This window comes from Oryctolagus cuniculus, chromosome 7, assembly GCF_051225735.1.
Source record: "Oryctolagus cuniculus isolate XC-2025 breed Fujian yellow rabbit chromosome 7, ASM5122573v1, whole genome shotgun sequence".
Lineage (NCBI taxonomy): Eukaryota > Metazoa > Chordata > Mammalia > Lagomorpha > Leporidae > Oryctolagus > Oryctolagus cuniculus.
In genome coordinates this window covers 56,885,231-56,909,045 of record NC_142873.1, presented here as the reverse complement: position 1 = coordinate 56,909,045, position 23,815 = coordinate 56,885,231, and the positions used below count along the sequence as shown (strand labels likewise).

The 23,815-nt window shown below is 52.0% G+C and overlaps 2 long non-coding RNA genes across 2 annotated transcripts; one reads left to right on the top strand and one right to left on the bottom strand.

Annotated features, from left to right (window-relative positions):
• The first annotated feature begins 872 nt into the window (after positions 1-872).
• LOC138850573 (uncharacterized) lies at positions 873-22,557 on the top strand. Its single transcript, XR_016210719.1, has 2 exons — positions 873-942; positions 22,330-22,557. It is a non-coding gene; the product is annotated as an uncharacterized LOC138850573 (long non-coding RNA).
• On the bottom strand, positions 4,796-6,975 carry LOC138850571 (uncharacterized). Its single transcript, XR_011390511.2, has 2 exons — positions 6,683-6,975; positions 4,796-5,055 (listed from the first exon to the last, which is right to left on the bottom strand). It is a non-coding gene; the product is annotated as an uncharacterized LOC138850571 (long non-coding RNA).
• Positions 22,558-23,815: the final 1,258 nt, after the last annotated feature.

The following is a 23,815-nucleotide window of genomic DNA, read 5'->3' as shown; positions in this document are numbered from 1 at the left end:
CTGTTAACCCTGCTGGGAGTGGCACCCATGCACAAACCCTCACCTCTGGGCCAGGGTGTCCTGCTGCAGACCAGCGGCCAGTGCCAGCCTCCTGGGCATGTGACCTGGGCTTCGTCTAGTGTTCTGCTAGTGCCTTCGTGGAATTCATTTTATTTTTTTAAAGGGGCTCCACATTTTCATTTTGCTCTGGGCCCCAGGAACAATGTGGCTGGTCCTCAAAATCACTGTCAAGGGCTCTGCCCTGTTCATCTGCCCTGTCTGAGTCTTTTCTTGGGAACAAAGTGATCCGATGGCGGCTCTAAATGTGTGTGCCTCAGGTAAAAGAGTCTCTATCTATTTGAAAGACAGAGTTACAGAAAGGCAGAGGCAGAGAGAAAGAGAAAGGCCTTCCATCTGCTGGTTCACTCCCCAAATGGCCACAACGGCTGGAGCTATGCTGATCCGAAGCCAGGAGCCAGGAGCTTCTTCCGGGTCTCCCATGTGGGTGCACTTGGGCCATCCTCTACTGCTTTCCCAGGCCATAGTAGAGAGCTGGATTGGAAGTGGAGCAGCCGGGACTTGGACAGACGCCCATGTGGGATGCTGGGACACTGCAGGTAGCAGCTTTACCTGCTACACCACAGTACTCGCCCCAGATGTGTCTCTTTCTTAGACTGATAACTTATTGTTGCTTTTTGTTTCCTGATTTAAAAAGTAATATGTGATGATTGTGGACATTTGAAAAGTACCAAGAAGAAAAAATTCATCCGTACACCCACCACATAATAATGTATCTTTCCATTTATTTTTCATACATTTGTTCTGTCTTTACATTATTGGGAATACACTGAAACAATGTTTTAGGAAAGTTTTTTTTTTTTTTTTTTTTTTTAAGGATTCTCAAAATAGCACAGCGTTAGTAGGAAGCTGGCTCAGAAGCGGAGTAGCTGGGACTCAAACCAGGTAGGTACTCTGATACCGGATGTGGGCATCCCAAGCAGCGGCTTAGCCCACTGCACCACCGTGCACACCCCTCTCTTAGACTTTTATTTAGGTTTTTGGGAGGAGAGCTGGGGAGTGGTTGACTTGTGGCTGACCAAGGCCTCAGCCTACAGACTGTGAAGGAGAAGCTGCCGTGGGCCACCGGCGGGCAGGGAGCCCTGGACATCACTTTGAGCACTTTGGGAAATCTCTAGATGTTTCCAGTCCAGGTGTGGGGCAAGGTGAGCCCCAGAAACCAGCTTCCGCTGGGGAGGGGCAGAGGTGAGGCATGGGCGGGGCGGGGGCAGGGGTGAGGAGTGCCGTTTGCAGCCAGCTGTGCAGCAGACTGCAGACCCGCCTTGCCCTCGTGGGTCTGGGGCAGGGAAGGAGGGACAGGGTCCACTTCACGTTCAGCTGCCCTGGCTCTTCTTTGCTTTGGAGGACGCTTTCTTGCCTTGGGGGTTTTCCTGTCTGAGTTAGGGGGATGGCATTGTGGTCTGAGTCCCCGCTGTTTCACTTCTGATCCAGCTCCCTGTTAATGCTTCTGGGAAAGCAGCAGATGATGGCCTAGGCACTTGGGTCCTTGCCACCCACCTGGGAGAACCATACGGAGTTCTCAGTTCCTGGCTTTTACCTGGGCCAGCCCTGGCCACCTGGCCAACACAGCCATCTGGAGAGTGAAAGCGAAGATGGAAGATTCTCTCTCTCCCCCTCTCTCTGTCTGTCAATCTTTAAAAGAAATCTCTGAGTTACATTGTTATCCCAGACCTTTTTTCTGCTTTGCCCAGGGGCCTTCCTCTAGCCACAGTGTTGTGCAAGGTTCTGCTGGCCGCAGACTGGGCTGGGAAGAAGAGCGTAGGCCCCTGGCTGGGCCCACCCTGGGCGAGAGGCACCAGCAGCAACCGCTGGCCTTCTGGCTCCTGCTCTCTAATCTTCCTACCTCGATGCCCCCCCCCCCCGGCCTGTGGGAGGAACAGAAGGCTCTGGCCTCTGCCGACCACCATGCGCAGTGTCCTCTGGGGGAAACCACAGGGCCAGGCCAGCGATGGAAGTGGCCTCCCGCTTGCCCTTGCTTGTGGTCTGCTCTAAGTCAACTCTAAATGGAAGTTCCTCGTGTTGGGGGATGAGGATGCCATCCTGGGTCTGCACGGTCTCCAACAACTGGGTGACTTTGCTCAACTTCATGCCACGCATACAAAACTTCACATACCATTGATGAAGACAAGTTCTTTTTTTTTTTTATTTTTATTTTTTGACAGGCAGAGTGGACAGTGAGAGATAGAGACAGAGAGGAAGGTCTTCCTTTGCCGTTGGTTCACCCTCCGATGGCCGCCGCGGCCGGCGCACTGCGCTGATCCGATGGCAGGAGCAAGGTACTTATCCTGGTCTCCCATGGGGTGCTGGGCCCAAGTACTTGGGCCATCCTCCACTGCACTCCATGGCCACAGCAGAGAGCTGGCCTGGAAGAGGGGCAACCGGGACAGAATCCGGCGCCCCGACCGGGACTAGAACCCGGTATGCCGGCACCGCAAGGCGGAGGATTAGCCTAGTGAGCCGCGGCGCCGGCCGACAAGCTCATTTTAAGTCAGTGTTTCTGATATGTGTTCTCGGGAATTCTAGGAACACTTTCTCCTTTAGGAGGGACTGGACTGCATGCAAGGGTGAGAAATGCACCTCGCACCTGCTGTGGTGACAGCTGCCTTCACTGAGCCCTTAGCGGGTGACACACCTTTGTGGCAGTGCACTGAGCTCCAGGAGGCAGGCATTGCCATGGCCATCCTCATTTTCCAAAAAAGGAGAGAAAAGCCTAGAGGTAGTTGGAGAGCCAGGGGGCACAGACCAGGAAGTCTCTCTGCAGGAGGCACGTATGGGAGCAGGGTTGGGGGCAAAAATCAATCCCAGTGTTTCCTGGCCAGTTAGTCTGTAACCCAGAAGGGGATATTAACCCACTTTTTTTTTAACTGTGCTTTTTTTTTTAAAGATTAATTTTATTTATTTGAAAGGCAGAGTTACAGAGAGAGAGAGAGAGAGAGCTCTTCCATCTGCTAGTTCACTCCCCAGATGCCCACAACAGCCAGAGCTGCGCCGATCTGAAGCCAGGAGCCAGGAGCTTCTTCTGGGTCTCCCACGTGAGTGTAGGGGCCCAAGGACTTGGGCCATCTTCTACTGCTATCCCAGGCCATAACAGAGAGCTGGACTGGAAGAGGAGCAGTCGGGACTAGAACCGGCACCCATATGGGATGCCAGCGCTTCAGGCCTGGGCTTTAACGCGCTGCACCACAGAGCCAACCCCGATATTAATGCACTTGTACAAGGGATCTCCAAACAGTTCATGAAAAGTGTGTTAGGAAAAAGCTGCGTGCATTTCAATTGTGCTTGCGCCAAAATAAACTTACTGTTGAATTCCATTTTCCACGAAATTTTTGCACTGCTCTCAGACCCACACATAACAGATGAAGACTGGGTTGTGACAACCTCTAAAGACCAAGTGCACAAGGCAGTGCGTCAGGACACAGGAAGAGATGAGTTCTAGCTCAGTGGTCGGGCCTGAGGCTTCTGTTAGGCGCAGAGCCTCGAGCAGAGCGCTCCAGACACGGAGCTGAGAAACACCTAGCCCTCTGGGAGCTCCACCAGGACAGACGGACGGAGGACTTAACAAGGGGAGGCTCCTCGCGGAGGGACCAGAGCCTACTGGCGGCAAATGAGTCCTGTGTCCCCGGGCCGGGGGTGATGCTGCAGCAGGCACTGTGGAAGTCAGAGCAAGGGCCAAAGCGCACGTCACAAGGTTTTGAAGCTCTGTTGGGAGGGGCTGTGCCGCGGTCAGGTGGAGAGAGCAGTGTTGCACAGTGGGTGGCTGCACCAGACCAGGACTCGCATCTTGGTGAGTAGCAGTCAGCAGGCGGCCCTGAATTGTCGCTGGAGACTTTGTTTACAGCAAGGGTGCCTCTCTGAGCCAGAGGAAGGGGGCCGCTTTCATTACAGGAGCACGTGGATATGCAAGAGTGGACACTCTTGTTAGCATGGTTACAGAAACCTGGAGTGGGAAAACTCCCTCCATTCAAACCGGCACCAGAGACAGTGGAGGACTGAAGCAATTTATGACGCTCAGCTGGATTCATTTCCCGAGAACTCAGCAACCACCCCAAGTTTCTTACACTATTTATAAGTTCATCAGCAGTATACCTTAGCTGTTACAGCGATGGTGGGTTTAAATTGCAGTCTGTGTGACTTAGGACCACACTTCTAATGGTCGGTGGGCCTGGTATGTTTGTAGAAGAGATAGCAGGGCAGATTTATTAGGACAGATTTATGACTGGAGTTAACAGAAGCAGAACTTAGGACTTCATCCCTCCATGGACAAGGTAACAGCGGGCAGCTGCTTCACTAGTTAATTGTGAGCAGCCCCTTCCTTCCTTCCTTCCTTCCTTCCTTCCTTCCTTCCTTCCTTCCTTCCTTCCCTCCCTCCCTCCCTCCCTCCCTCCCTCCCTCCTTCCCCTCCCTCCTTCCCTCCCTCCCTCTCTCCCTTTCTGTCACAGACAGTGAGAGAAAGAGAAAGAGAGAAAGGCCCTCCTTCAGCTGGTTCACTCCCCAAATGGCCGCAATGGTCAGAGCTACGCCGATCCGAAGCCAGGAGCCAGGTGCTTCTTCCTGGTCTCCCATGCGGGTGCAGGGGCCTAAGCACTTGGGTCATCCTCCACTGCCCTCCTGGGCCACAGCAGAGAGTTGTACTGGAAGAGGAGCAACCGGGACTAGTACCCGGCGCCCCAACTGGGACTAGAACCCGGGATGCCGGCGCAGCAGGGGGAGGGTTAGCCTAGTGAGCCACAGCGCCAGCCCTATTTATTTATATTTTAAAGATTTATTTATTTATTTGAAAGTCAGAGTTACACAGAGAAAGAAGCAGAGGCAGAGAGAGAGAGAGAGAGAGAGAGAGAGGTCTTCCATCCGCTGGTTCACTCCCCGATTGGCCGCAATGGCTGGAGCTGTGCCAATCCAAAGCCAGGAGCCAGGAGCTTCTTCCAGGTCTCCCACGCGGGTGCAGGGGCCCAAGGACTTGGGTCATCTTCTACTGCTTTCCCAGGGCATAGCAGAGAGCTGCATGGAAAGTGGAGCAGCCGGGTCTCGAACCGGCGCCCATGTGGGATGCCAGTGCTTCAGGCCAGGGCGTTAACCCACTGCGCCACAGTGCCAGCCCCTCGACATGGATTTTTTAAAAAGATCTATTTATTTGCGAGGCAGAGTTACAGAGAGAGAGAGGGAGGGAGAGGGAGAGGCAGAGAGAGAAATCTTTCATTCCCTAGTTCTCTCCTCAAATGGCCACAATGGCCAGAGCTAGACTGTTCCGAAGCCAGGAGCCAGGGGCTTCTTCCTTGTCTCCCATATGGGTGCAGGGGCCTAAGCACTTGGGCCATCTTCCGCTGCCTTCCCACGTGCATTAGCAGGGAGCTGGATTGGAAGAGGAGCAGCTGGGACCCCAACCGGTGCTCATATGGGATGCCGGGCACTTCAGGCAGAAACAAGCTACTACACCACAGTGCTGGCCCCTCAACATGGATTTTTAAAAATCAGAATTTTTGAAAGCCTTAGGGTCTTGAAGTGGAAAAGAATCATAATAAAGACTTTTGCAGCTGGTGCTGCGGCTCACTAGACTAATCCTCTGCCTGTGGCGCCAGCACCCCGGGTTCTAGTTCCAGTTGGGGCGCCGGATTCTGTTCCGGTTACTCCTCTTCCAGGCCAGCTCTCTGCTGTGGCCCGGGAAGGCAGTGGAGGATATGCAAGAGTGGACACTCTTGTTAGCATGGTTACAGAAACCTGGAGTGGGAAAACTCCCTCCATTCAAACCCAAGCCCAGGTCCTTGGGTCCTGCACGTGCATGGGAGACCAGGAGAAGCACCTGGCTCCTGGCTTCGGATCAGCGCAGCTCCAGCCGTAGGGCCATTTGGGGGGTGAACCAACGGAAGGAAGACCTTTCTCTCTGTCTCTCTCACTCACTGTCTAACTCTGCCTGGGGGGGGGGGGGGGAAGACTTTCATGCTGCTCAGGGGATCAGCCTGTGGCTTGAAGAGGCACTGGCAGGTTTTAAACACAGACATGAGGAAATGGAAAGGCTAACTGCCTGGCTCCGGCAAGTGCACTGTGTACATGTGTTGAAATTATGCACTGTAGCAGGTAAAAGTATACAAGCGCTAGGTGTTAACCCAAAATTTAAAGATGCAATAAAGTGCTTTTATAAAGAGCTGACTCTGGAGGCACTGGGGGAGGGGTGCCGCGGAAGTGCTGGCGGGGGTTGTGCTGGGGAAAGGAGGGAAGGGGAGGAAGGGGCACAGACCCCACAGGGCTCCCCGACAGGAGCGCAGGTGAGAAGTGGACCAGTCTCAGTCAGGTTTCCCATTGCACGCACAGTAAAGGCCCAGAGCCCGCAGTGGCCGACTGGCGCCCGCACAGGCAGCCTGGTGCCTCTGTGACCCCATCGCCCCGCCCCAGCCTCCCCAGGCCAGCCGCGGTGAGCCCGGCACTGCCCGGCCCGTGGGCGCCAGGGCCTCCGCACTGTCTCTTTCAGTGCCTCTCCTTCAGCCGTTCCCACGGCTCACTCCCTTCAAGGCTTTGCTTGATGCCTACTTTCAGCGCAATCCTCCTGGCTATTTTCATTTTCATGTCCCGTTTGTTTGTTTGTTTTTCCATCCACCTCACCGCCTCTTTATCTGTTTTCCCATCTACTTACAGTAGAACAGAAGCTCCTGAAGGGCCGGGCTGGGTCTGCGCTGCTCACCCCTGTGTCCTAGACGCCTGCAGCTACGAACGTGGCAGGAACCACTCACCCCCGCGCCCGCGGCGGCTGCAGCACGTGGTCAGCCCGGCACATAATCCATACAACAGATACTTGCTAAATGAGGGGAATGGAAAACCCACCAAGGGGGGGGGGGGCAGCGGTAGTGGGGGTGTGAGGAGGACAGAGACAGAGCGGCTAGGAGGGATTGCGACGCCAGCTGGGGCTGCAGCAGGAAGGGGAGGAGCAGGGGAGTCGCTGGCCCCCGGATGCCCGCCTGCAGCCTGGGACAGGGGAAGGGCCGAGTCCTGGAGATGACCCCCTGGCCGGTCCCTGCGACTTCCTGGAATCACCTCAGAAGCCAAGGAGGGAAGGGAGGGAGAGCTTAGGGACCAGGCTCCAAGCAGAGAAGATCAGCATTTCTCTGCTTTGGGTTTGGTTTGATTTTTTTTTTTATCTTTTATTTAATGAATATAAATTTCCAAAGTACGACTCATGGGTTACAATGGCTTTCCCCCCCATACCGTCCCTCCCACCCACAACCCTCCCCTTTCCCACTCCCTCTCCCCTTCCATTCACATCAAGATTCATTTTCGATTATCTTAATATACAGAAGATCAGCTTAGTATACCTTAAGTAAGGATTTCAACAGTTTGTTCCCACACAGAAACATAAAGTGAAAAATAATAGATGATTTTTTTTTTTGGTTTGATTTTTAAATCCCTCAGATCAGAAATGATAACAGATTACCGTTCTGGAGTTCTTTCTATGTCCTGGATATTAGGCTAAGCAGTTGAGGCTGGATTCTCTCATTTTTCATAGCAGTGACAGTTCTATGACAGGGACAGAGAGAGATCAGATGACTTGTCCGAGGCCATCCAGGCAGGAAGTGAGGAGCAGGGAGTGATTTTGGAAGCTGAGATAGCATACAGCAGGCCCCAACAGGATGCAGGCCAAAAATCCAGATACAAGCAAAAGAACCCCAGAATCAGCCAAATCGAGGATGGCTCTGACCTAACCTCAAAGAGACCCGAACTCTCATGATAATGCATTGGCATAGTAAAGAAATCACTCCCCTTTGCACCTTGCCCGCCTTTGGAAGTGATCACGGGAGGACAGAAAAGCGGTGGATTCCTAATTCCTGGATGCCAACACCCTTTTCCAGGAAGCGAGATGAGTATCGCACCCAGATATTAATGTACATTTTCTGGACCCCATAAATGTAGAACCCCAACTGCACACGGGGCTGCTGTCTGTGGAGTGACCTGCTCTTTGCTGCTCTCTAATAAAACTCTCAAGGGGCTGGCACTGTGACACAGCTGGTAAAGCTGCCGCCTGCGATGCCCGCATCCCTGCCGGTTCAGGTCCCAGCTGCTCCACTTCCCATCCAGTTCCCTGCTGATGGCCTGAGAAAAGTAGTGGAAGATGGCCCAAGTGCTTGGACCCCTGTCACCCATGGAGAAGACCTAGAAGAAACTCTGGGCTCCTGGCTTTGGCCTGGCACAGAGCTGGCAGTTGTGGCCACCTGGGGAGTGAACCAGTGATTGGAAGATCTCTCTCTGTCTCTCCCTCTCTGTAACTCCACTTTTTTTTTTTTTTTCGACAGGCAGAGTGGACAGTGAGAGAGAGAGAGACAGAGAGAAAGGTCTTCCTTTTTCCGTTGGTTCACCCCCAGTAGCCGCCAAGGCCAGCGCATTGCGGCCGGCACGCTGTGCTGATCCGAAGCCAGGAGCCAGGTGCTTCCTCCTGGTCTCCCATGTGGGTGCAGGGCCCAAGCACTTGGGCCATCCTCCACTGCACTCCCTGGCCACAGCAGAGAGCTGGCCTGGAAGAGGAGCAACCGGGACAGAATCCAGCACCCCGACTGGGATTAGAACCCCGGAGTGCCGGCACCGCAGGTGGAGGATTGGCCTAGTGAGCCGCGGCACTGGCCTATAACTCTACTTTCAAATCAATAAATAAATAAGTCTTAAAATAAATAAATAGATAAAAGTCTCTTGCTCTCACTGTGCTGATTGATTTCTATCTCTTGCTGAAGTCAGAGATCCAACTGAAGCCACGGGGGCTCACACTGGGTCCCTCGCTGGCCAGTGTTGAACCCATGGCAGGAAGAGAGACATTAGACAACACGCAGACTGATGGAGAACCAAGTGTCGCCTTATTGCCAATAAAATCTCTCACATGTGGAGCACAATGAGGTGGTGAATGTTTCCAGCTGTGGGACCTGCCCTTGGCGCCGAAAGACACCCGGACATGCAGAGGTTGATGGGTGCTTCCCATGTCAAGAGCAAGTGCAGGAAAGGCGTGGTGTCTGCCTGGTTCCCACCCACCCTGCCTCCAGGGCCTGGCACCTGCTGGGGTGGGCCCCTCTGCAGGAAAGGGGACCCTGTACTGACGAGGGTGTGCTGAGTGGGTCCTGCTGAGAGCGGGTTCTGGGTTGGGAAGTTCCCCAGGATGGAGAGGAATGGCTCTAACCAGTGAAGACCAACTCTGGAGAGAAACGTCCGCCCGTTTTTGAAGATCTAAAACAAAGGACCTTAGCCAGAGTGCGGCAGGCAGACCCATCAACAAGAAGTGGGGTCAGGTGGGGACTAGGGGAGCCCCTGCCGCATTGCCAGGGCAGCTGTGGCCCGAGCCACCAGGGAACGCAGACTCAGGGTCGCCTCATTTCCCACATTCCTTTCTACAGCCAGAGAGCGGGACTTGGTGAAATTCTCTTTTATGTGTTGGCGTCCCCTTCCCGCCCCTCAACACTGCACAGTCCAAACCCATAGCCCCAGGAGGGCCCCTTCTGGCCTGCGGGCTGTGACTCGTGTCAGCTGACGAGGATCTTGAGAATCTACTGGAATCGTGCGGATAGTCAGGAAAACAATGCCCAAGGGAACAAGCTTCTGGCTCTGGTTTCTGGGCAACTCTGTGTTCCGGGAATCATGCCTTTTTTTTGCCTTTTTTTTTTTTTTTTTTTTTTGACAGGCAGAGTTAGAGAGAGAGACAGAGAGAAAGGTCTTCCTTTTTGTTGGTTCACCCCCCAATGGCTGCTGCGGCCGGCGCGCTGCACCAATCCAAAGCCAGGAGCCAGGTGCTTCCTCCTGGTCTCCCAGGCGGGTGCAGGGCTCAAGCACTTGGGCCATCCTCCACTGCCTTCCTGGGCCACAGCAGAGAGCTGGCCTGGAAGAGGAGCAACCGGGACAGAATCCGGCGCCCCGACCGGGACTAGAACTCGGGGTGCCGGCGCCACAGGCAGAGGATTAGCCAAGTGAGCCACGACGCCAGTGGAATCATTTTTTTTTTTTGACAGGCAGAGTGGACAGTGAAAGAGAGACAGAGAGAAAGGTCTTCCTTTTGCCGTTGGTTCACCCTCCAATGGCCGCCGCAGCCGGCGAACTGTGCTGATCTGAAGGCAGGAGCCAGGTGCTTCTCCTGGTCTCCCATGGGGTGCAGGGCCCAAGCACTTGGGCCATCCTCCACTGCCCTCCCGGGCCACAGCAGAGAGCTGGACTGGAAGAGGAGCAACCGGGACAGAATCCGGCGCCCCGACTGGGACTAGAACCCGGTGTGCCAGCGTCGCAGGTGGAGGATTAGCCTATTGAGCCGCGGCACCGGCCAGAATCATTCTTTTTTAAAGGCAACCTTGGCCAAGGCAAGAGTGGCAAGTGGGGCTGGTGCTGTGGCGTAGCGGGTAAAGCTGCTGCCTGCAGTGCTGGCATCTGATATAGACGATGGTTTGAGTCCCGGATGCTCCACTTCCCATCCAGCTCTCTGCTATGGCCTGGGAAAGCAATGGAGGATGGCCCAAGTCCTTGGGCCCCTGCACCCACATGGGAGACCTGGAAGAAGCTCCTGGCTCCTGGCTTCGGATCGGTTCAGCTCCAGCCGTTGCGGCCATCTGGGGAATGAACCAGCGGATGGAAGACCTCTCTCTATCTCTGCCTCTCTTAACTCTGCCTTTCAAATAACTTTAAGAGAGTGACAAGGGCTCCTGGAGAACAGACCTGAGCTCTGGGAAGGTACAAGCAGCCCCTGGCACTACCTGGCTGAGGTGTGTCATGTGCCTGAGTGAGACAGTGGAGTTCACGTAGCACCCACCTTTGCTCGTCGGGCTCGGCTAATTCCTGCTGTGGCAGTAAGCAGGGACCGGTGAGGTTGGACAGGGAAGCAGGAAGAAGCTGAGAGGTGTGGCGCAGGTGGAAGAGAAGACATGGAAGCCGTGAGCGAGGTGTGGTGAAGAGAGCGTTTGAGCGGGACTGTGAAGGGTGGGGTGGGGGAGTGTGCAAAGAGGGCATGGGCTGTTTCTGCTCTGGGGCCAGGCGGAAGCGTGTGGATTTAAGGTGGGAACACTCTGAATGCTAAGGCTGTGTGCACCCAGGACAGGTTTTACACGCACGTGGCTCTTCTGCCAGCGCGGCTCGTGTCCCAGCCGGGCCCCTGCACTGTCCCTGCCAGCTGACAGTCCATCCCCATCAGCTCACACGGTGCGAGTGTGGTGCTGCCTTTAATTGGTAGCAAGGAGGAGCTGAGCCCCATGTACTTGTCAGATAGCATAACACTGGGCTCCCTGCAGCTCAACATTCACCAAATGCTTGGTTGCGAAAAATAGCAGTTAAGGGAGCTGAAAGCCACGCGTTCCCACAGTTCCTCTCGACTCTGTAAGTCTCATGCCGGAAAAGTCAGACCGTACAGACAGACCTATGGAGAGCTGTGCCTGAGTGCATGGCTCCCAGCTCCCGCAGGCTTGCTCTTTTGGACAGAGCTTGATCCCCGCTGTGGCCTCCTAGACACCCCTCCCCTTCCATGACTCACTCACTCTTCATTTCTTCTCCTCTCCTTTCTGCAGGTCCCAGTTCCTCCATCCATCCCTTCAGTGGATGGCCCCTTCTTGGCCCTCTCCTCTTTGTCCCTCTAAGTTCTCCTGGGCATAGCACCTCCTCCCATGGCTTCACATTGCAGTGCTCCAAAGGCACATGTTTCTGACCCGGGGCTCTCTCCCCAGTTGAGTGCACCCCAAAGCCAATCTCTGTGAAACCAGATTCAGTTTTCCAGGTGGTCTCAGCCCTTCCCTCCAAGGACAGCTCCCCAGGAGAATCCTTTCTCCTCAGCACCAAATGCAGTTACCTGGCCTGGTAACACGAAGCAATAAAACCATTACATCCTTCCTCCAGGGAAGGCACTGAGTAATAAAACCTTGGGAGGAATTTTATCTAATTCACACCAGGAGAAGGGGGAGGAGGGGCAGGAGAAATGGTGGGGAGAACTAGACCCATTCCCTTAAAAACTCCAGTCTAAATGTAAACTGGGCACCCTTACCACTGTTCTCTGTCTCACGTCTGAATTCTTCCTTGTGCAAAGACAAGAACCTACCCCATCCATCTCCTCTAAAGCCGCATCATGGGAGGATGTGCTCTCTCTTTCTTTGCAATACTGATGCTTGACAACAGAACTCAGGTACACAGGGTTGGGTTTCTCGAGCCCTTGGCACATGTCAACTATCACCGTTGGTCCTTTTTTTTTTTTTTTTTTTTGACAGGCAGAGTGGATAGGGAGAGAGAGACAGAGAGAAAGGTCTTCCTTTTGCCGTTGGTTCACCCTCCAATGGCCGCCGCGGCTGGCGCACTGTGGCCGGCGCACCACGCTGATCCGATGGCAGGAGCCAGGTACTTCTCCTGGTCTCCCATGTGGGTGCAGGACCCAAGCACTTGGGCCATCCTCCCTGGCCACAGCAGAGAGCTGGCCTGGAAGAGGGGCAACCGGGACAGAATCCGGCACCCCGACCAGGACTAGAACCCGGTGTGCTGGCGCCGCAAGGTGGAGGATTAGCCTACTGAGCCGCGGCGCCGGACCGATGGTCCTTGTAAGACCCCTACCAATCATTCATTGATTCACTAACTCATTTTATCCCCATTCCCTAGTCACATCGCTATTCTTATTAGTTTAATGCTAAATCTTTGAGAGGTGTGTGTGTGCATTTATTTTTAATTTGTGTGAATATAGCCCATAGTACGCTTCCATTCAGGACCCTTTTTTTCCAGATCCAGCAATGATATTCTGTATGCATCTAGCACACCCAACTATAATCACAGCTAATATTGTTAATCACAAGCACATTGCTTGCAAAGTACTCATTGCTTCATTTACTACATTTCCATCACAGACTGGATTTTTTTTTATATATGAGAAAATGGGAGCTCGGAGAGAGCAAGTAACTTTCCTAAGGTCCCCCCGCCACACACACACAAAGCACCCAGATTTGGGACTCAGCTCTAGATCTGATCACAGACGCTGCGCCTTCTCGGGCCGCTATGCCGGGTCAAGGGTAGTTGTCTGGTTTCTCTCTAGGAAAATCCCTGATTGATGCCTGAAGTTCAGCATGAAGATGATCCTATGAGGGCATTGCTCATCCTTATCCACGGAGCGCCCTGCCTGGAGCACCAAGGTCAACGCCCTGGGCCCTGCTCAGTGTGCAGCCAGCGCTGGGTGAGACTTCCAGGTCTCCTACCTTCAGAGCAAGAGTCATTCCCAGTGAATCAGGGGTGGCTATTAAAATGCACACTCTCCAGGGCTCTCGGCTTAATTATTTCCAAACTAGGCAGAGGGTGGGGCAGGCTGGAGGTGGAGTGGTGGCAGGATGGAAAAAAGCAGAGGGAAACAAAAGAGGGGGACAAGAGGGGAGACAGGGAGAAAAAGCAGAGGAAGTAGGGAGGGGAGAGGGGGGAGGGGGGAGGAGTCCACTTCCTTCCCTGAAGAAAAACAGAGACATTCTTCTAAGTCCCTGAAGAATTTATATTTATGAGCAGTTTGCAGGCGATCCTATTGTTCTAGCCGCATGCAGACTGTGTGTTTCAGGCAAAATATCATCATCCACCTTTATTTTTTTTTTTTTTATTTAATCAATGAGAATTTACAAAGTGCAACTTTTGCATTGTTGTGCCCCCCACAACCTCCCTTCCTCCCGCAGTCCTCCCATCTCCCACTCCCTCTCCCTCTCCCATCCCATTCTTCATCAAGTTTCATTTTCAATTACCTTTATGTATGTCATCCAACTTTATAAGCCAGGGGTCTAGGGTCCTGGGGGTTAGGGAGTTTTGTTAGCGGAGATCATAGTGTGGGGTTCTTGTTTTTGCACAAGGAAGAATTCAGGCATGAGACAGAGAGCAAAGTAGCAAGGTTTATTGGAGTAGAGCATCCATCAGAATGGATGGGACAGAATCCGAGACAGGGGAGGGCAAGGTTACAGAGTTAGATGGCGAGAACACACCTGGCAGGGCAGGCAGGTGGCTCAGCAGAGAGATGAGTGCAGAACGTGTGGTCTGTGTTCAGACCGGGGCTTATAAGGGAAGGGGTCCAGTTCTTCCCTCCATTTCTCCTTCCCCTCCTCCCCCCCACCCCCCCCAGGACAAAGGGTTCACTGGGGGTGAATCAGGTGCAGTTCCTCCCAAGGGTCACTCCTCAGTGCTGTCAGACTGTGCCCCCCCCCCCCCCCCCCCGGCAATGGGCAGAGTTACATCCAGCAAGTTCTTTGTTTGGGAGGAGAAGGAGAGGGGGAGGGAAAAGGCGGGAAGGCAAGACCTATCCCCTTAAACACCCCCCCACCCCCCCACCCCCAGCCTAAATGTAAACTTTGCACTCAGCCCTCTGCCTCTCTGCTGAGCCGCCCGCCTGGCCTGCCTAGGTGTACTCTCTTTACTCAAACATGTAACCTTGCTCTCCCCCAGTCTGAGCGACTGGGCACTCTCTCTCAGGTTCTGTCTGGAGAGGTGCCCATCCGTTCTTACAGATGTCCCTATCCTAATAAACCTTGCTATTTTGCTTTCCATTACTCTCTGTCTCACGCCTGAATTCTTTCTTGTGTGAAGACAAGAACCCTTGCTTCTCCAGTAACAGACCCTTGTGCCTGTGTGGGAGACCTGGAAGAAGCTCCTGGCTCTGGGCTTCAGATCGGCCCAGCTCCAGCTGCTGTGGCCATTTGGGGAGTGAGCCAGCAGATGGAAGACCTCTGTCTCTCTCTCTCTCTGCCTTTACTTTTCTGTAACTCTGCCTTTCAAATAAATAAATAAATCTTTAAAAACCAAAAAGAAAGGAGGATGATAAGAGCATCACCCAATCCCTTAAGGTTTTTTTTTTTTGATGATTAAATATGATATTGCAGGTCATATGCAAAGGGCTCCATAGACACTAGCTATCTCATTTGATTGTCTCTATATTATTGTTGTTATTACTTCCTCTATATAAAGAATCTGGCAATAATAATTTTATGATAATTCATTTCCCTCTGCACAGTTCCACATTCCCCTTCCCTAACGGTTACTGGAGGCAGGCTGGCCATGGCCTTTGACTTTGTCCCCAGACTCCTTCCCTGTATCGTGCCTTCCTCCTCTCTGTTCAGCACTTTGAAAATGCACCTCCATGCCGGCACCACTGCTCACTAGGCTAATCCTCCGCCTGTGGCACTGCCACACCGGGTTCTAGTCCCGGTCGGGGCGCCGGATTCTGTCCCGGTTGCCCCTCTTCCAGGCCAGCTCTCTGCTGTGGCCAGGGAGTGCAGTGGAGGATGGCCCGAGTGCTTGGGCCCTGCACCCCATGGGAGACCAGGAGAAGCACCTGGCTCCTGCCATTGGATCAGCGCAGTGCGCCGGCTGCAGTGGCCATTGCCGGGTGAACCAACGGAAAAGGAAGACCTTTCTCTCTTTCTCTCTCTCTCACTGTCCACTCTGCCTGTCAAAAAAACAAAAAAAAAGAAAAGAAAAAATAAAATGCACCTAGACCATATCGTGCACTTCCCTGAGTCTATAATTCTTTCCACTTCAAAAAGGATATTCAGCGATCTTAAGATCAATTGTTCTGAATATCCAATTATCCTCCACTGGGAGGGGGGGAAGCAGACTCGGGTGCCATCTGCATTCTAGCCCAGGATCTCAGGATATGATGTTTCCCCTAATTATTTCTAAGTTTGAGTAGACAATCAATTCTGTACACACAACAAACTAAGAAGATGAAAATGACGTGCAGAGTTTAATGTTGGAATTAATCTTAAAGCAAAGTTAATCAACACATAATCATCTTTGTGCTACATGGTGATTAGGTATAAATGAAAGCTATTTGTGTAGATGAAAATCATCAGTAATATTTTGTGCAATCAAACCAAGCACTTGCAGAGACTTCTGGGGAGAGCGGTAATCCTGCACGTGGGTGGGAAATACAATTAGAGCTCCCTGTGTCTGAAAATTGCTTGAGGAAGGGATTGGCCATTGAGCCTCTCACAGGCTGGCTGTTCGGCCTGGAGCTGCACATGTCCATCGCCTCTCCTTTACCTTCCTCTTGCCATTGTTATCGTTACTGTTATTAGTAGTGTAGCTTAGTCTTCACTCTAATGGCCTCAGCCCTACCACCTTATTTCCCAGAGTTAGAGAGACTGTAATTATGAGCTGGGAGTTTGGAGACCCTTGTTTAGACATCCAGAAAGAAGGAAAACACAACTAGGGAAAAATGATTTTAGGATTTATTAGAGAGTTTGGATAACAAATGATACTGTCAGTGGCGATGAGTCGTGGGGTTTTTGTCTTCGCGCAAGAAAGAATTCAGGCGTGAGACAGAGAGCAAAGTAGCAAGGTTTATTGGGGATAGGGCAACCCTCAGAACAGAAGGGAGGGAGGGAGGGAGGGAGGGAGGGAGAGAGAGAGAGAGAGAGAACCCAGTCACTGAGACTGGGGGAAGCAAGGTTTACATGGTTGAATGTGGTTCCCTTTGTTATAAGGGAAAGGGTCCAGTTTTTTCCAAGTTTCTCTTTGTACCCTTCTGTTCTCCAGGACAAAGGGTTTGCTGAGTGCCACTTAGGAAAATCCACCCCCCTCCAGGTTTGGGAAGTGTGGGGAGCAACTCGGACTAGACTAAGTTACTGGAATTAAGACTTATTCTATGCATCTGCTCTCCCACAATATGGCGCTGAGAAGGGAAACAGCTTCTACACGGCTGCCTCCAGTTCAACCAATAAACAGCAGGACCTGCTCCTGATTGGAGGAGAGCAGCGTACTCGGCGTGTGGGTAGCAGAGTTGGGATTGGTGGAGGAGGACTATAAAGGAGGAGAGAGACAACATGCACCAGGAACATCTAAGGGGAACATCTGAAGGAACACCTGTGCAGCCCCCGAGAGAGCCGGCCAGCGGTGTGCCGCTCCCCCGCGGAAGTGGGGAAAGTGGCCAGGGGGAACCGCCCTTCCACGGAGGTGGAAGGGACGGTAGCCAACCCGGGAAGAACCAGCAGCAAACCCGGGGAAGGGCCGAGCAGACAAAAGAACAGCGCAGGGTCCTGTGTCGTTCCTCCACGAAGACGGGGAGCGACAGGGAAGGGCAGAGGGTGCCCGCCCTGGAGGAGGCTGTGAGGGTGGCATTGCTGGATGCTATCAGGCCAGGTGACCCACTTGGTGCTGGGGAGGAGGACTGTCCTGGGCACTTCTTGGGGGAGGGGCTGAGGCCACCTGGGAAGCCTCAGGGTCTGGGCAGGGGTGCAGTGTAAAACACTGGGTGGCTTTCAAGTGAGCATCTGTGGGTGCTGCTTCCTCAGGCCCCCCTCACACACAGAGGCTGACTTCTAGCTTCCTACCTAACAATACTTTCTCAGATAAAACAACAGAGAAAGAGTCATGCTATAGTTAATCTTAGAGGTAGGGGAACAGGACAGCTACAGCAGCAGAGTGGGTATTTGTGCATGCAGGGTAATAACATTATGTAGATGTTCGGGGGGAATTGCTCAGTAACCCTTTGGTCTAAGAGCCCTCCTTGTCTTGCTCAGGCTCTCATGCAGTGGTTTCCCAGTGCATGTTGTGTTTGCTTGGCCAAGACTGGATTGGATCGGAAGTAGATTCTTTTTTTTTTTCTTAAGATTTATGTATTTATTAGAAAGTCAGAGTTACATACACACACACACACACAGAGAGAGAGAGAGAGAGAGAGAGAGAGAGGTCTTCCATCTGATGGTTCACTCCCCAGTTGGCCATAACGGCTGGAGCTGCGCCGATCTGAAGCCAGGAGCCCGGAGCTTCTTCCTGGTCTCCCATGGGGTGCAGGGCCCAAGCATTTGGGCCATCCTCCACTGCCTTCCCGGGCCACAGCAGAGAGCTGGACTGGAAGAGGAACAGCTGGGTCTCGAACCGGCATCCATATGGGATGCTGGCCAGGGCGTTAACCCACTGTGCCACAGCGCCGGCCCCAGAAGTAGATTCTTGACTCAAGCTGAGCCAAGGAACCTGGTGCTGAGAGTCAGGGAGGGTGCGTTCCTATGTGGGGCTAGACCTGAGAGCATGTGGAACTTGAATGAAAGTTATCCAGGAGAGGGAAGCGCAAAAAAGCAAGTCCGCAGAGAGGGAAGAATGAAATGGAGATGCGGACAGAAGCAGAGGTGAGAGTCTACATGACCTTGGAGCAAATAAAAGGCGAGAAATGGCTCCTGAGTTAGATCTCTCCCAAGACCTATCTCCTCTCACCTTGGATTTTGCGATATTCTCATATCCACAGAATTCATTTTCTCCCTTGTTTAAGCAAACTCAAATAGAGTTTTGTAATTTGCAACCAAAAGAACCTTAACCAAAGAAGCTTAACCTTAAACATAATGTTTAATCAGATTGCTTCCCCAAGACTTTCTACCAAAGGAAGAGGATTTTGGACAGGTTTCTGGAGAGGTAATATTGCCCAAAATAGATACTGCTGCTTCCTTCTTAGAGGCTAATCCCAAACTGACTTCGCTGCCTTTAAATCACTTTCCTTCTTCTCCATCCAGGCCTGGTGTCATCAGGAGGGAATGGGAACAAGCAACTGTAGTGAGGGGGGAGCGGCTGCAGGGGAAGCAGGCCAGGGCCCGGATCACTGGGTAGAGACGCGACATGCACACTGTTCAAGGGCCTTAGGGAAACTGTCTCTGCTCTTCTTGCTCCTGGCCCTGGATAACCTGCCCAGTGCCCAGAGGATTTTGAGTTGAGAATGGCTCATGGTGAGGTTTATAAGTCAGTGAGCTAAAAGAAAGAAAGGAGGAAAGAAAGAAAGAAAGAAAGAAAGAAAGAAAGAAAGAAAGAAAGAAAGAAAGAAAGAAAGAAAGAAAAGAAGAGGTGTAGCAAATGGAGAAGTCAATTTCCAAGAACTACAAATCCATTTATTACAAATAGATGCAATGCATCTGAGTATAATACAAAATACAGACTTAATTTAAAAAAAGTAGTCCTTAGTTTGCTTCTTTGTCCCCATGTGGCAGAAAAACTCATTTTCTGGAGCAGTTTGGAGTGGTAAGAGATGCAGAATGACTGGCGAGGGGCGCCAAATGTGTCATCTGCGTTGGAAGTGGTTAAGCACGCAGGGTGGAGGTACACATATGAGCTTAGCTATGCAGTCAGCTCCCTGGTGGGGGGCAGGTCCAGCCTGCTAGCATGCGGAAGGTGACTGGCTGAGCAGAAGCAATCCCGCTACAAGGTATGGAGGGCACTTTTCTGCATCTCTCCTGTGCACACCGTGAGACAGGCTTTTGCTGGGACTCCTAGGACAGCCCTGCAAATCCTGTATTCAAGATGACCAGAAATGCTGGAAGAAACATTTCTCTGCTCACCCATCCAGGAAGCAGTTGGTGAACCTCTGCCTAGGCTACAGTGCTGAACTGAGAGCAGCAAAAAACATGAGCAACACCAAAGGCACAGACCCCACTTTGAGAACCTTAAGCTCAGGCAGCCAGCATGGAAGCACCTGTTATGTGCCAGAGACTGGTCTGGGCATTGGCATGAGCAGGTGAACCAGAGTGGATAAGGCCCCTGCTGCTCTCAGGCAGTTTAAATTCTAATTAGAGGGACCAGAGCTATGGTGTAGCAGGCAAAGCCACCACCTGCGATGCCAACATTCCATATGTGTCATCTGCGTTGGAAGTGGTTAAGCACGCAGGGTGGAGGTACACATATGAGCTTAGCTATTCAGTCAGCTCCCAGGTAGGGGGCAGGTCCAGCCTGCTAGCATGAGGAAGGTGACTGGCTGAGCAGAAGCTGGCGAGGGGCTCCGGGTCTTCTGCGAGTCCTGGCTGCTCCACTTCCGATCCAGCTCCCTGCTAATGTGCCTGGGAAAGCCGTGGAAGATGGCCCAAGTCCTTGGGTCCCTGAGCCCATGTGGGAGACCTGGAAGAAGCTCCTGGCTCCTGGCTTCAGACAGGCGCAGCTCTGGCCACTGTGGCTAAAGTTGCGGAGATGGGAGAAGGAAGTGTTTGGGAAAATGAAGGAGAGGGTTGGAAAGGAAAATGCAGAGTCTTATTTCAGACATGTTGGATTTGAGGTGCTTTATTGTATAGTTTGGACAAACTTCACAAACACACAAAAATGCAAATAGTGTGGGAAGTGCAGTATCTGAAGAGGACTAAAGTATGTGAAATCCTCTTAACACCCAAGCAAATCCCCTTAACACCTTACAGCAAAGCCCCAAGTCCACTTCCCCCAGTGACCGTGGGCATGAACACACCTTATAGTCCCCACTTGAGCATGCAAGTGACAGCAGCATCAATTTCATAAGGTCGGGGTGCAGATAAAGGGCTTGGCTTAGCTCCTGGCCCACAGTGTGCGCTATGGTTGCAATGTGTCCCTGTTGGAAACTCCATCAGAGCAACAGTGTTGAGAGGCGGGACTTCAAGAGGTCATTGGGTCACGGGGACACTGCTTTCATGCCTGGATGAAAGCTGTTCCCAAAGGCGTGGTTCCTGACACAAAGGATGAGTCTGAGCCGACTTTCTCCTCCACGCCACCGTGCTTGCTGCCTTCTGCCATGTTACAATGCAGCCCCTTGACCCTGGATTCCCCAGCCTCCAGAACAGAGTCAAGTAAGCTCCATCAGTAGAACATCCCCAGCCTGTGGTACTCTATTGTAGCCGCATACAGCACACAATAAATTGTATTCATTGTGTTCATTTCCTGGGGCTGCTGTAGCAAAGTCCCACCAACTGTGTGGTTAAAACAGCAGAAAGGGCGTGCTTCCTCCGACCTCTGCAGGGGTGAAGCCTTACTTGCCTCTTCCAGCTTCTGGTGTTTTCAGGAAATCCTCAGCACTCTGCTGAGGCCCACTCTGCTCCAATATGACCTCACCTTAACGAATTCCACCTGCAAGGACCCTCGCTCCGAATACGGTCACTTCAAGAGGGGCACGAGTCAACCCATAGTAGCATGATTAATAACAGAAAAACATACAACTCTAAACCTGTGAGACAGGGCGCACTTGTTGGCATGTCTTGGCGGACAACTCTGCCAAAGAGAGCCACTTCCGGTGGGTCCTTCCAGGGCTTCGTTGTCACCAGTGAGCTTGGTTCTCACCTGCTTGTATTTAGAATCATGGAATTTTTAGTAGATTTGAAGCGACCACAAATACTTTTCCCCCTCATTTTAGGATGGAGAAAACTGAAGCCTGGAAACGTGATTGGGTTCGGCATAGGGCGCCCCTCTGGACAGCAGCCATATCTGGAAACCTTGGGCTTCGCCCTTCTCAGACAATGCTCGCCTATTGTGCTTATTCAGTCCTACAGTCTCATAGCGACTGAATTACCTTTACCCCTTCTGAACCGCGTCTGCCCTTCTGACCATGTCACTCACCTACCTAAAGTTCAGACGTATCTTCAAGAGAAGATATCAGACAAGGAGATCCAGGAGTCAGGAGGTGTGTGTGTGTGTGTGTGTGTGTGTGTGTGTGTGTGTGTCGGGGGGGGGGGTTGTGAATGTGATACCAGCATCCCATGCGAGCACCAGTTCTAGTCCCAGCTGTTCCATTTCAGTTCCACCTCCTGCTAATGGGCCTCGGAAAGCAGCTGGGAAAGATGGTCCAGGTGCTTGGGCCCCTGCACCCTTGTGAGGGACCCAGACAGAGTGCCTGGCTCCTGGCTTCAGCCTGGCTCAGTCCTGGCCGTTGTAGCCATTTGGGGAGTGAACCAGTGGATGGAAGACCTCTGTTTCTCTTTCTCTCCCTGCCTCCCCTTGCTCCCTCTCTCTCTGTAGCTCTGCCTTTCAACTAAATAAATCTTAAAAAAAAAAAAAAGGAAACATAAAATGCTAAACAAATATGATGGGTACTATGTCTTCATCTGTAGTTCTGGCTACCTGAGAATAATGCTATTTCAAGTAATTCATTCTTTAAAAAGCAAATAAACTGGAATTAGAATTTTTACCTTTTGAGTAGACTGAAAACTTAAATTCGTATCAATGAGGCTGCCTTTAGTTGTAAGTAATAATGTTAGGTAGGAAGTCAGATATGAGCTTATGTGTGTGTGACAAAGGCCTAAGGAGACATTTGGGTCCAGCATATGCATCTTGAAGTCATCCCAATAACATTTCAGGGGCAGCCCAGTATTTGCATCCTGCCCTGCTCCTTCTACCCAATAACCTGCCAGGTGGGGGTCCCTGCCTCTTCTGCCTGACAAATCTTCCAGGTGCAGCCCAGTATCTGCATTTCAAATACCCTGCTCGGATCCCAATCCTCCAGGGAGTCTTGCTCACCCTTCCTCTAAACCCAGGGTGGCACCAGCTAGGCTTCCTCCTATCTGATAACTTCTGGGGGAAAACTCAGATAGGAGTTTCTAGTATTTATACCCATAAAGTCTTTTGTTTCAGGAGGAGATGTGAGAAGACAAAGACCCATCTCCTTAAAAAACCCCGGCCTCAACCGGACTTCCCGCTCAGCCCTCTGCCTCCATGCTGAGCCGCCCACCTGGCCTGGCCAGGTGTACTCCACTCAAGCATGTAACCTCGCTCTTCCCCCCAGTCCGAGCGACTGGGCACTCTCTCTCAAGTCCTGTCTGGAAAGGTGCCCTAATAAACCTGCTATTTTACTTTCCACTACTCTCTGTCTCACGCCTGAATTCTTTCTTGGGGGAAGAACCCTGCCATTCACTGGTAACAATAATAGCTAAATCAAGGTGCCTGAAGCAGTAGGGATTTGTTATCTAATGAGAACCTCAGACTGAGACTGTTCAGGGTTGCCTAATCTGGAAATCCAACAAGTCCAGGGGGTCTGGAGTGCCTTCAGGGGACTCCGTTGGCTTTTTCCTATGGTCACAAGATGGCTGAACTGCTTCAAGGATAATTGTCTTTTTAAAAATGTTTCATAAAGATTTATTTTAATTTGAAAGGCAGAGTTACACAGAGAGAAATGAAGACACACACACACACACACACACACAAATCTTCCATCTACTGGTTTACCCCACAATGACCACAATGGATAGGGCCGGGCCAGGCCGAATCCAGAAGCCAGGAGCTTCTTCCAGGTCTCGCATGTGGATGCAGAGGCTCAAGCACTTGGGCCATTCTCTGCTGCTTTCCCAGGTACATTAACAGGGAGCTGGAGCAGAAGTGGATCAGCTGGGACTCCAACTGGCACTCATATGAGATGTCAGCATCACAGGCAACAGCTTGCAGAGTGCCAGCCCTGATAACTGTGTTACACATACTTCTCTGTTCTCTGTAATTCTGATGCTTTGACACTTTGGGCCGTTGCTGACACTGGAGAAACAGCCTGCCAGGACTAATCATTTCCTAGAGGTGGTGAATGACTTGCCTAGGCGTGTGTATTTCATTTATAAGACAGCTGATACAGAGCTCAGTCCCAAACACCTCAGGTTCTCACACTCGGGGCTGCTACCATTTTCCCTGGTCACACCAGGATCAGGTACCAGGCTCCTAGAGACAATCCCTCTGACCCATTACCCATTACTCATTGAATCATTTGGACTAGCCAGTCCCAAAGCCTGCTTACCTTGCTTCCTGTCCCATTCTGGGTCTCCTCACTAACTCTTGGTATCTCCCCACGTGGCGCTGCATGGTGTATTGCATCCTTTCATCTTGGGAACTGTAACAAACCATCTTTTTTTTTTTTTTAAGATTATTTATTTGAAAGCACAGTTAGAGAGAGAGAGAGAGAGAAATATCTTCCATTCACTGGTGCATTCCCTAATGGTTGCAACAGCGGAGACTGGGCCAGTTGGAAACTAGGAACCTGAGGGTTGGTGCTGTGGTGCAGTAGGTTAATCTTCCACCTGCAGCGCTGGCATCCCAAATGGGTGCCAGTTCTAGTCCTGGCTGCTCCACTTCCGATCCA